The sequence below is a fragment of the Humulus lupulus genome, chromosome 9 (genome assembly GCF_963169125.1).
Source record: "Humulus lupulus chromosome 9, drHumLupu1.1, whole genome shotgun sequence".
Taxonomy (NCBI): domain Eukaryota; kingdom Viridiplantae; phylum Streptophyta; class Magnoliopsida; order Rosales; family Cannabaceae; genus Humulus; species Humulus lupulus.
In genome coordinates, this window is record NC_084801.1 from 123,030,315 (window position 1) to 123,043,070 (window position 12,756).

A 12,756-nucleotide genomic window follows, 5' to 3' on the forward strand; every position below is an offset into this window, starting at 1 on the left:
TTAATTCCAACTCTGGTTGTTGCTCAATGGATGTCAATGGTCTTTTTGGCCCTTGTTCCAACTCTTCAAACTTCTTTTTCTATGGCTGGTAAGAGTTTATCCCCTTGAAATATTCCCTTATCTCGGCATCATCATTATCTTCCTCACCACCCGCCAAAACCGCCTCTAAGGCATCATTGTTCCACCTTCTTCCCAAAATTGCATTATGAATCACATCAATGCTATAACAACTGCCACTCACTCTTGGATAAGACATTTCCTTGAATACATTAAAAACCACCTCCTCCCCTTGAACTCCCAATCTCAACTCACCCTTTTTCACATCAATTAGAGTCTGCCTGGTATCCAAGAATGGTCTCCCAAGAATAATGGGGACATTAGAATCCTCTTCCATATGTAGAACAATGAAATCTGATGGGAAAATAATCTTGTCTACCTTGACTAGCACATCTTCAATGATAACCCTTGGATGCTTGATTCATCCATCTGCGAGTTGAAGAGTAACAGTAGTAGGCTTTACTTCACTAAGACCGAGTCGCTGAAATACTGACAAAGGCATGAGATTAATACTCGCTCCAAGATCACAAAGAGCATGTTTGCATTCAAATCTCCCAATAGTACAAGGGATAGTAAAATTCCCTAGATCTCGAAGCTTTTGAGGAAGCTTCCTTTGTAGTATTGCTCTGCGCTCCTCAGTGAGTGCCACTTCATAATCTTCCATTCTCTGTTTCTTAGACGAAATTCTTTCATGAATTTTACGTAACTGGGCCTCTGCTCCAAAGCTTCGACAAATGGAATGTTAATTTGTAGCTTTTTAAATACCCTAAGAAACTTGGAGAACTATTTATTAAGATCCGTCTTCTGGAGTCTCTGTGGATATGGAATTCTGACATCAGGTTCAGTCCCAACCGGTTGAGTCTTCTCCTTGGATGCTAGGTCTTCAGTAACCTTTTGCTCAGCTTATGGTTCAACTATATTATGACTATCCTTATCTTTTTTCTTATTTTCTCGAGTCCCTTTAGGTGAAGAACCCTCATATTCTTTCCCACTTCTTCGAGTTATTGCTTGACACTGTTCATTAGGATTAACCATAGTATTGATAGGCAAGTTCCCCTGAGGCCTATTATTCAACATGCTAGCCAACTGACCCATTTGTGTCTTTAGATTCCTGATGGAAGATCTAGTCTCTATCATAAATTGACTTTGGGTATTTTTCAGAGTCAACAATGCAGCTTGCAACTCATTTGGCTTCTCTTGAGGCACTGGTGGTCTAAATTGTTGAAAGATAACGCTTGAGGCATAAACTGTTGTTGCTGCTTGTTTTGAGGCACATTCTATTGATACTGACCCTGAAATCGTGGTTGTTGCCCCTGATTATTTCTCCAAGAAAATTTAGGATGATTTCTCCACCCAACATTATAAGTGTTGGAGAATGGATTATTGTCATGCCTCTGAAAATTCCCCACTGCTTGAACCTGAGCCTGGTCCATAGGAACATTGTTCTGAGGATCAACTGCTGGGCACTGATCAAAAGGATGAGGACCCACCACAGATTTCATACCCAATGTGCATCTGAATAGCATTGACTGACACTGTGGTTTGCTACAACTGCTTAGTTAAAGAAGCTACATGCGTAGTCAAAGTAGTGATAGCATCAAAGTTCATAAACCACAACTGCTTTTCTGTTACTGGTGGTTCTCCCATCAGACCACTGGTGATTATTCATCGCCATATCCTCTAGCAACTCATATGCTTCAGTGTCACTCTTGCTCATTAATGCCCCACCAGTTGCGGCATCGATAATCGTACGCGTAGTACCGCATAGCCCATTGTAATAATTGTGGACTAACATCCACTTCTCAATCCCATGGTGGGGACATTTCCTCTACAGTTCCTTGAATCTCTTCGATGCATCATAAAGAGATTCCCCATAAATATGATAAAAATTATTTATTTCACCCCTTAATTTAGCAGCCGTCGAAGGGGGAAATACCTTAGCAAGAAACTTCTGGGCCAAATCTTGCAAAGTAGTGATAGAGTTGGTTTGCAGAGAGTTCAGCCAGCTCTTAGACCTATCCCTCAGTGAGAATGGGAATAACCTCAACCTTATAGCATCGTTGCTCACCCCATTCATCTTGAAAGTGGCACACAACTCCAAAAAATTAGCGATGTGCATGTGTGCATCTTCAGAGGGTAACCCACCAAACTGTACTGTACCCTGAACCATTATTGGATTGCTGACTTAATCTCAAAATTATTGGCAGTAATAGCTAGTGGTCTGATACATGTCTGCACCCCCGTAATAGTAGGCAGTACATAATCCCTCAAACTACGAACGACGTGATTCTGAGCTTGTGCCTTAACTAGTGCTGGTGGTGGTGTCTGCTGCACTCTTTCATTACCATTATTCACCACATCGTCATTATTAGTGTCATCAGCCATGACAACAATGGAGCTCTCAACCCTCTTGTTTCTACGATTCTGCTTGTACGTCTTCTCAATCTCAGGATTAATAGGAAAAATATTGTCTGCTCCCCTCCTTCAACACATATAAAAAAATTACCTGAAAATAGAGATAAACAAATGCAAGCAAACCAAGTTAGAATTTTTTTACAAAACAACCAAATTAGAAATAAAATTAACTATTTTGATATTGATAAATTTTTCAGTCTTTGACAACGGCGCCAAAAACTTGTTGCAAATTTTATGCTTCACAAGTATACGTAATCCCAATTTGTAATGAATCTTAAAAAGACCAAGTATCGTCCCATGAAGACTAATTTATCAATTTCCAATTAATTAATTATTGATTTCTATTTGACTAACAGAAATTGGATTTGTAAAATTTAAAATCAAGAAAGCATAGATAAATGTAAAGTGCACAAATAAATTAACAACAAGAACACAAGAATGAAATTCATGAACGAGAACAATTAGGAATTCTAATCTTCCCTACTATCCACTCAATTATTCTTTAATGCAATTACCACTGAAATTCTTCTCACTAAAATGATAGGCATACAAAAGTATTAACTATTCGAATTAAGAAAAATATAAAACTCAACCTAATGTGAATTCCCTATATTTCTATGGTTAATTCAAAAAATAGGAAGCAATAAATACAACCCTAAATCACATAGACCAATTTGATACTCTCTTTCTAAATTGAAAATCTATGTCTACTAAATTTTAGCATATTCAAATCTCACTTTTCAAATTTTGATTCAAATTCATAAATCGTATGTAAAAGGTGCACAATCAATCACATACACAATAAACACAAATTGAGTAAATTTTAGATGAAGAAAAAATAGATAATTTCATTAAATCATAATAGAGCTTCAAGAGAGCAATTAGAAACCCTAATAATGAAATTAGTTCATAAACATGACTAATAGCTCCATAATACTAATGACTAACATAAAGAAGAATAAAGAAAAGAGAAAATAAAGACTCTAGATCCAATCCAATCTTCACCTGAATGACTCCCAAGTGTGTTCCTCTTGTATTCTGCTGCCAAAACTCTCTATTTTCTTCTCCAAATTCTAACTTATCATCTGTCCTAAATTTTCCCATCAAAAACGAAAAAATTTCCCTCAGTTAGTTGTGTACGGATGTCTCAGGCACCGCAACTTAGCATTTGGGCGTTGCGGCCCACATAAATCCAAGAAAATAGCCTCTCTGCCAAGGACCTAGATGCGGCTCAGCTTCCAAGCATCGTGACTCAACTAGAAACTTCCAAATTTCACTATTTCAAGCCCGGTTTCAGCCATCGAAATCCAAAATCTTCAAAATCACAACTTTGGCCTCAATTCCGATATTAATTTCACCACAACCACTCCATCCCTTTGTTACGAGCTAAAATCTGAAAACACAAAAAAAAAAAAAAACACGCATAAATCTGTACAAAACCACTAACATTGATATGAATAATGAAGATGATGAGCAACCAAATGATGGTGGTGGCAAAGATCAGGACAGTGATGATGAACTACGCAATGTGGATAGGAAAAAAGTTGATAGTAAAAATTTTGATAGTGTTGGTGTTGAGGGGGATTTTGGTGATGAACATGTGGTGTCTGAAGCTAAGAATGATATAGATCCCAAAGTGGTTGATGACTCTCTTGAGAAGTGATTGATAATATTGTTTATAAGGTATTTGTTTATATGTTGTTTTGATATTGTTTTCTTTTTATTTGTTTAAATTTCTTATTTCTTATAATTATATATTTTTTGTTTATGTTTGAAGGATATTGTTGAGAAGAATTTGGATGATTTTTTTGATGGATTAAGTCAACTTGATGTTAATGATCATGTCATTGCTGGAATCAAGGCTGTTGAAAAAATCAAGGTTTGTGATTTTTCTGATTATTTTTGTTGTGTTGTTTTGATGTTTCTATCTTATTGATTACTATAATTTTTGTGTTATAGTATTGATTATTCTATTTGTTTTAGTTGCTGCCAAGTGGCTCTAGTGTTGATTTTATTGTCAGTGATGTTGTTCCTGAAGAGACTGTTAAAACTCATCCTGATTCTGTTACTGAGATTGAGGATACTCCTGTTGTTGATAAAATGTCCCTGAAGTCTGGAATGGCATTAAAGTCTCCATTTTGTACTGATTTTGGGTCTTCATGTTCGGCTTCTAATGGGGGTGAACAATTTGAAGGGGTGACCTATGTAAAGGGTTTATGTCCGCTTGGTGAAAACATTGGAAATGTTCCAATTCCTATTAATGAGAAGGAGTTCGATGTATAGTTGGTGGAAGGTCTCTTAAAGATTCATAGGTATATTTATTTGGGTTTGCTTTTATATTAAATTGATTATTCTATTTATTTTTCTACTATAATGTTTTCTATTGTAATTTTTCAAGAAAGAGAATATTTATTCAAAGGATTAGCATAAAATGAAACTTGTTTTTCGTCTTGGTGTTGAGGATGTAAATGGCAAGATGTAGTTTCAAAATATTATTCATTGTGGTGAATGGTCGAATATCTCAGTAAATTGTTATATAGTTTTTTTTTTATTGTTTATGTCATGTTATTGTAGAGTTGCTGTCACTATACTGATACATGTATGTTTTTCTATTTTATAGCATATAAATATCATCTTTTATTACCTTATAAAGAAAGGAAAGTATGCCAAGTCTCCTTAGGTTTCCTTCACAACAACTTATTATTTTTTACAAGCAAGCATATCCTCCTTATAAGAGATTTGTGAAGAAGGATAAGGATGTGTCTCTGGTCATTCTTTAGCAGACAGTTGCTGATTTTATCAAAGGTAAAAGACTCATGTGTTGCACTACTTGGTTTCTTGTTGACCATGTGTTGTTTCCCATCCATATGGAACTGGAGTAACATTAGATTCTTGCTATATTAAACATCAAGGAGAGATGTATTTACTTGTACAACTCTCTAAGGTCTGGAAGGTATGAGATTGGAGCTATGAAGGCTTGTGAGCCATATGCTATGTTGCTGCCTTTGTTCTTTGATTTGCTTGAATTTTATAATACTAGGAATGATCCAACCCCAAGTTCAAGTGATCCTAAAGCTCCTTTTTATGTTAGTAAGGTTGATTGATTGCCTCAACAAGAAGATAAATAAGTATCTTTTAAATTTTATTTATGTTTCAAGTTTTTTTTTGTTTGCTTATTTTATTCTTATTATTTACATGTTTTATTTTTGGTGTTCTGCAGCGATTGTAGTATTTTTGTAGCATCATTTGCTGAGTACTTTGTTAATGGGAAAGTCATTCCTTGATCAATTTTTTTAGTTGAAGATCGCCAATCTAGGCTTGTTGTGTTGTTCTATTCAAATGCGAGGATGAAGTAAGTAGAAAATGAGGACAGCATGTGTGAAGCTCCAGTTAAGGTAAACGATCAAAGGAAGGCTTTTTAGATGGAAAATTGTTGATATATATGACATTCATCAAACCTGCAACAACAAGAAAGCAACATTATAGTTACTTTTGGAATTATGTAGTTATGCTTTTAAGATTTTTGAATCATAGACATCTTTATTTCTATGTTTAGTTTGATTAGTATTTATGTTACAACTCTAGATTATGGTAAAGTTTCTTTATGCATTTTAAATGTTGGATTGTATCCAAAAATTTGATTAACTTGACCTTTTGTTTTGTTTTAATGTTGTCTACATTTTGTGGTTTCAATAGTTGTAATTTAAATTTTTTTGAACGTATCAATAGTTTTTACAATGTTATTTGAACACCAGAACAATGTTTCAACAACATAACAGAAACTAATTTAGAAATAAAGACTTTAAAGTCAATTTTGAATAGCATAACAGTTATTTAACAACAACATTACTCTGTATATTCACAAACCAATTACCTCATTGGGATTTTGTAAATTCAAACCAGTTACTATAAGAAATAATAAAAAAAATGATAACATATAATCATCTAAAATAGATGAATTTTAGTTGAATTGCTCAGTATTAAAAATCAAATAAAGAAATCAATGAGCATTTTTTTTTTCTTGAAATAGTCAAATTAGTTATGTAGTTGTTTTGTTGCTATAGTATTTTTCTTCAAGTTCTTGGTTGGTTATTTCGACATGTCTTCCTATATTGATCTATTTGTCCACATCTGCTACACTTATTTTGCTTTTCCCAAGTAGCTTTGATTATTCTTTTCCTTGGTCTTCCTACTATTGCTCTTGAAAATGGAGGCAACACTATGATGTATTTGACATATTCTGGTACATTCCATGTTCGTTTGTTTCCTACTGGTATATTGTTTCTTGATATGTTTCTAACCATGTTTTTAAAGTGTAGTTGTGTGAACAGTAATTGTACGGGTCTATGTTCATCTCCTTCATTACTGGAAGAGCATGAGCACATGGCATCTCATCCATTTGGAATCTATTGCATGTGCATGTTCGATCTTTGAGGTTCACATTCCATGACTTTTCTTCCTTGAATACCTAAAATATATATTCATTTGCTGGTTTTACCTGTATTTCAATTCAAATATTATGTTGTTTTCTTTTAAAAATAGCTATGCTTTTGAATGTATTCAACAAAACAACAATGTATATTAAATGTTTATTTCACAACAGATCAACACGATAACAACTAAAGGAAAACTGCAACTAATGTTTAAAAAAAAACTCATAGTTAGTCTTAAGGAGAATTATATTCTGCGTCTGATGTCAATTTGGTCGATGTTTTTTGTGCAGCTGTCATGTTTGTGTATGTCCAATGTTGAAGTAATCCATGCATGCACTCCAAAAGTGTTGTTATTAGTACTTCTCTAGTTCAAAAATTGGCTGGTTGAGTGATTCAACAATATTCGAAGTCATTGTTGAGTACCTGCTATTTTTTTAGTGGAGTCTTGACCATTTTTCAAACCAATTTTCTGTAAATAGGGCATAATGCGCTTATCCAAACTGTCTAGCTCCCGCATATGATATTCAAATTTTTTCTTGGTGTATGCTGTTGCTGCCCCAAAGAAGGGTCCCTGTATTTCTTTGCATGTTTCTTGTATGATTATTTCAGGTTGGTTAACAAATGGAACATGCAGTACCCATGAGTTATCTTTGGAAAGATTTGTTTTGTTGCTTTAATGATGCTCACATGTTGATATGATATTAGGCATTGGTCTTCTCTAACACCATAGGTTTCTCTTAATTTTGTAAAAAACCACTCCCATGATTTTTCATTTTCAAAATTAGCTATACAGAAGGAAAGTGGAAATATTTTACCTACAACATATTGTGTACTAGTTGAAAGTTATGTTCCGCCATATGCATCCTTCAAGAAAGTGTCATCAACCACTATGATTGGTTTGCATTTTTCCCAACCTTTCAAAGATGCATTCAATGCCACGAACATAAAAAATAAACTGTTGTCTTCTGCTATTTTGATGTCCACTATTGTTCCAGGATTGCTTTTTTGCAACATGTACAAGTAACTTGGTATTAGGCTGTAGGATTCTTTAGCCTTTCCTCGCATTTTGTTCAATGCAATTCGTTACTTTGCCATGATTTCATATAATTCATTTTATATCATATCTGTCATTCAAGTCACATCTGATGTCTAATGGAGTGCATGTTGTTTTTACGTTGATAAACTTTGGCTTGCTGTATTCACCAATCAACTTTGATGTTCCTTGTCTTTGATCACCAAATCTGATTTCCAGGGAGCATGTGTGTATTTTGGAGTATTTTCTGATGATGAATGCTTGTGTTGTTCCATTCCTTGATGCTCTTAGATACTAGTTCCAATTTTTGTCCAAACAAATAAGGTTATACTCTCTTGAGCAAGACTTTTGCACATTGTATTGGAAGTCATTTGTTATTGCGAAGTAGTTGAGCACTCTTCAGTGTTGATTTGTCTCTATAGTAGGATCTTATTATAAAGGTCTATGTGCATGCTCCCTATAAGTATATATTCAAAACAATATACATAGTAGAAAGCATAAAATCATACAAGCATGTGAATATTACATAGACACATAAATACAATAACAAAACCATTAGAGTACTTATGAGATGCGTAGCAGAACAATGAATACACCTTTTGGATTCCCTAACCTTTTGTCCTAGTTGAATGCTTGATATTGCAAGGAATCCAAATCTCTTTGAAACAAGATCACAGTCTTTCAAGTCTTTCTCTAAAACAACCTAGTGTTTGTGTGCGTAAGTCCCAACACATGAGAAGAGAATTCCTAGAGAGAAAACTAAGAGAGAGTGAGCGACTAGGTATAGAATACTAGTAGTGAATTTTTACCTTGTCAAATTCCTCTTATCTAATGCATCCTATAACACTAGTATATATAGGCAATTAGCTAGGGCATACACTAGGTTTTAGTTTCCCATTTTAATTTAATTATTTAATAATTATAATCAATTAAATACTTGTCAAAATTAACCAATTTATCAATATTAAAAAAATTATCCCAATTGGCTATAATACTCTCTTTTTGAGACTTTGCAATAAAATCCTTAAAGTTTCTTCTATTTCTTTTTTCACAAAATATCAATAAATAATTTAACAGTATTTATTTTCATTGAACTAGTCAACATGATATTTTTATAATTAAAATTAAATAAATTATTCAAGATAAAAGATGACATGGGGACCATGGATCCACGAACTGAAGCTCCAATAAGTTACCATGAGTATATTTATAACAAATAATCTGATTATCTTATTAATTCATCGTGACTCCACTATAGACTCAGAATTGCCCTCTTGAATTCATATAACGCTTTACACAAAATGTAAATATGTTATCCATTGTTATAACCATAACTGTTATTCAACCCTCTATAGATGATCTACTAATGAGATGGGTGCAAATTACCGTTTTATCCCTCATTGGTATTTTATCCTCAACTTCCACTAAGTTCCGTGTAAATAATATTAAAGACTTAATTGCAAAAATGAGTACTCTATCATTTAACACTTGAACCAAGTTATAAGGAAATCATCGTTTTACTTCTTAAATAGAAGCTATAAATTTCATGTCTATGATAAATACTCTCACTCAATTACACTACCAAATGTTCAATAAGTAAGTATGAGCTAGTCCGTAAGGTAAGCATGTAACGAAAAAATCAAAAGACTTGAATAAACAATTAGCATAATACTAATCACTCATAATTAAGATTAAATTGACCTATGGTCAATGTTGTGATATAATTAGATTAGATAATAACGATACTTACTTATCTTATATATCGGTCCAGTCCAATGTAAAAAAATACATCCGATCTTATCTACTTGGTTGATGTTTTGGATTGGACATCACACCAAATGTGTAAGTAGATCTTATCGTAGATTACCGAATCAATAAAAATCCAGTGTACTAATTTAATCTTAGGAAAAAATACTTTTGAAAATATAATTAAAATTATAATCCACTATGGATGAGTCACTATAATTGTAACTATACATATGTTCGAGATTTTATAAATGTTTGTATGATTCCAATCAAAATGTAATAATACAAGCAAGCAACACGGTTGTCAAACTAAGTGATTTCTACTTCTTTTATTGACAAAATAAAATTGTGTTACACGTCTGACATGGTTTTATAAGGGCATAAAACCCAACATTTGTATATATGACCATTTTCAATATCTTCATGGCGGGTGTTCGTGATAACAAGTGTGTCTATATTGTCAACATGTTTGTAACGACCCAAAATCACTAATAAGGCTTAAGGGCCTTAATTAGTGTGCCGGGATGGCATAATTGGGACTAGAATGAATGTTATTGATTTAAATGCGTAATTATATGGTTAATAGTGTGCATATGATAATTGATGATATTATATGATGATATGATATATATATATATGAGATATATGTGAGAACCACATTATTATGTGAATAAATCTACAGCCAGCGACTCGAGGCGATCCTAGGGCTAGATAGCGGGAAAAGTCACAACGGGGCATTATGATTGACTTTGGACAAGTCAGGGGTATTTTAGGTATTGGGTAGTGATTTAGACTATCGGGTTATGAAAATAAATAATTGGAGATATATTTGAGGTTAGGATGTTTAAGCGGGAATACTGGGGAATTTTACTATTTTGCTCTCGGCGACGTTTCCGGTACCCCAAGCTTTGGGATTAGTCTGATAACTTAAGGATAGACTTAAGGAATATGTTAGAAAATAGTAGACATAAGTTTAAACCGACCTTTCTCTCCTTCTCTCTCTTAGCAAAGGAAAAACCCTGATTTTCAAGGGGAATTAACTGAAACTTGGTGGAATTGAAGGGCTGAGCTAGAGGATTAGCTCGAGGAACTAATCAAGGGTTGAATTAGAGTCAAGGTAAGCATTGATTTTCGTTCTATGGTTAGGAACTTTAAGAAAAATGGCTGAGTTTTTAATAGTTGTGATTTTGATATTCAAGGTGGAGTTTGAGGCTTGAAACTTTGAAGGTAGGTCAGGGGATTCTTGGAGGAACGATTCTATAGCTGAGGTAAGTTTCAATTCAAAGTTTGATGGTCGAATTTTAGTATTTCCATGGCTGGTTTTGAGTTTCTAGGTTTGAAATCTCAGAAATTGGAATTGGGATTTTGGTGAGTGTTAGGCTGGATTTTTGGTGGAATTATGTTGTTTAAGTCATTCTAATGATGTTGTTATTAATTGGTTTTGAGTTGGGATCTTTGGGATAGCCAAAAGTGAGGTTTAGAGGTTAAAAATGGTGGGTTTTTCTGGGTTCGAAGGGTCGGGCCGCGACATACTTCTTGGTGAGCCGCGACCCTTCGAAGCTGATGCATGATGAGGAAGAAGGGTGGGCCGCGGCATGGTCTAAGCAATGCCGCAACCCTTACCTGTTTTTGTGCCTTAGGAGGGCTCTGTTTGGGGCCATACCGCGGCATGGATGGCCTATGCTGGGGCCCTTAAGGGATTTTGAGATTTTAGGCTTGGGAATTTAACCTCGGGTGCTTGGAGTTGGATCTTTTACCATAGTTGGTGAAGTTCAATGTTTCGGGGACTAGAACTTGGTTTAGAAACTCATTTAAGATTGTTAATGGTACCCTTCATCATGGTTGTGACTAGGTGCTAAGCTAGGACTCGGGGATCGGATCGCGCTCAAGGAGTATTGCCCGTAACTAGTACATCTAGAAGCCGAAGGTAAGAAAACTACACCCAGTTGAATATTTGAACGGGACTAAGGGCTCCCTGATATATATGATTAAAAGAATGATATTATTCCATGTAAATTGTAAACCAACAGCCTAAGCGTGCCATGGTTAATTTGTGCAATTGGCACGGCTCGGACACTGGTATCCGAGGACAGCTTATTATGCACTGAGCTCGGTTTAAGTGGGCCGGAGTCAGTGGGTTAAACAGAGGGTGCGACCTAAGGTGTCGGTCCTAGTACTTGAGTTAATTGATAATTATATTTGGCTACGAATGTGATTAATGAGATTGTTGAATAATCTAAGTATAGGTGAGATTATTTGTACCTTGAAGTATGCTTATATGCTATGGATTGAACATCTGAACATGCTTACTAGAATATTTGTTTGATAATATTGTATATGCTGTGTATGTTGTTTTCTTGCTGGGCCTTGGCTCACGAGTGCTGCGTGGTGCAGGTAAAGGCAAGGGCAAGATTGATCAACCCTGAATGGAGAGCTCTGCTGGGTGAATGTACATGTCAGGCCTCTCAGCCACCACGGTTGAGGAGATTACAGGGACTAGAGGACCAGAACCTTGTATTTTACCTTAGTATGGCTAATGTTTACCTTTAACTGTTGAATTTCGTAAACTAGCTTTTAAACTTTGTACTTCTGGGATCCCTTCTGTAAATTGTTTATAATTTATAAAATGTATCTTTTGAGGCCAAAATGTCTTTTCGCCCTAGAACACTTTAGCTAATGACACTTTTAGATTAAACGACTTGATTAGCAAGTCTCAAACCTTTATAAACACACAGTGTAGCGGTCTTGGCTATCCAGGGCGTTACAACTTGGTATCAGAGCGTCCTATGTTTAAGGGTTCCTGAAGATAGGCTGGACATGTACATTCGCTGCTAGAGACCTGCTCAAATCAGGGTTCGGTAATGTGTATATGTGTTTATATGCTTATGTGCCTGAAATGAGTTATGAATGCTGTTGTTTATTGCATTTATAGGAAGCATGAGATAGTGATAGGGCTTGGCCCTTCACTGTTGTGTTAGAATATTGAGGCATGTTTATTAGCATCGCCGTGCATGTAGATGAATATTTGGATGATTAATTGTATATTGTGCATGGATGAATGCTTGTTTCATA

At 34.9% G+C, this 12,756-nt stretch overlaps 1 non-coding gene across 1 annotated transcript; it reads left to right on the forward strand.

Annotated features, from left to right (window-relative positions):
* The first annotated feature begins 1,862 nt into the window (after positions 1 to 1,862).
* LOC133802970 (small nucleolar RNA R71) lies at positions 1,863 to 1,969 on the forward strand. Its single transcript, XR_009877712.1, has one exon. It is a non-coding gene; the product is annotated as a small nucleolar RNA R71 (small nucleolar RNA).
* The last annotated feature ends 10,787 nt before the right edge of the window (positions 1,970 to 12,756 follow it).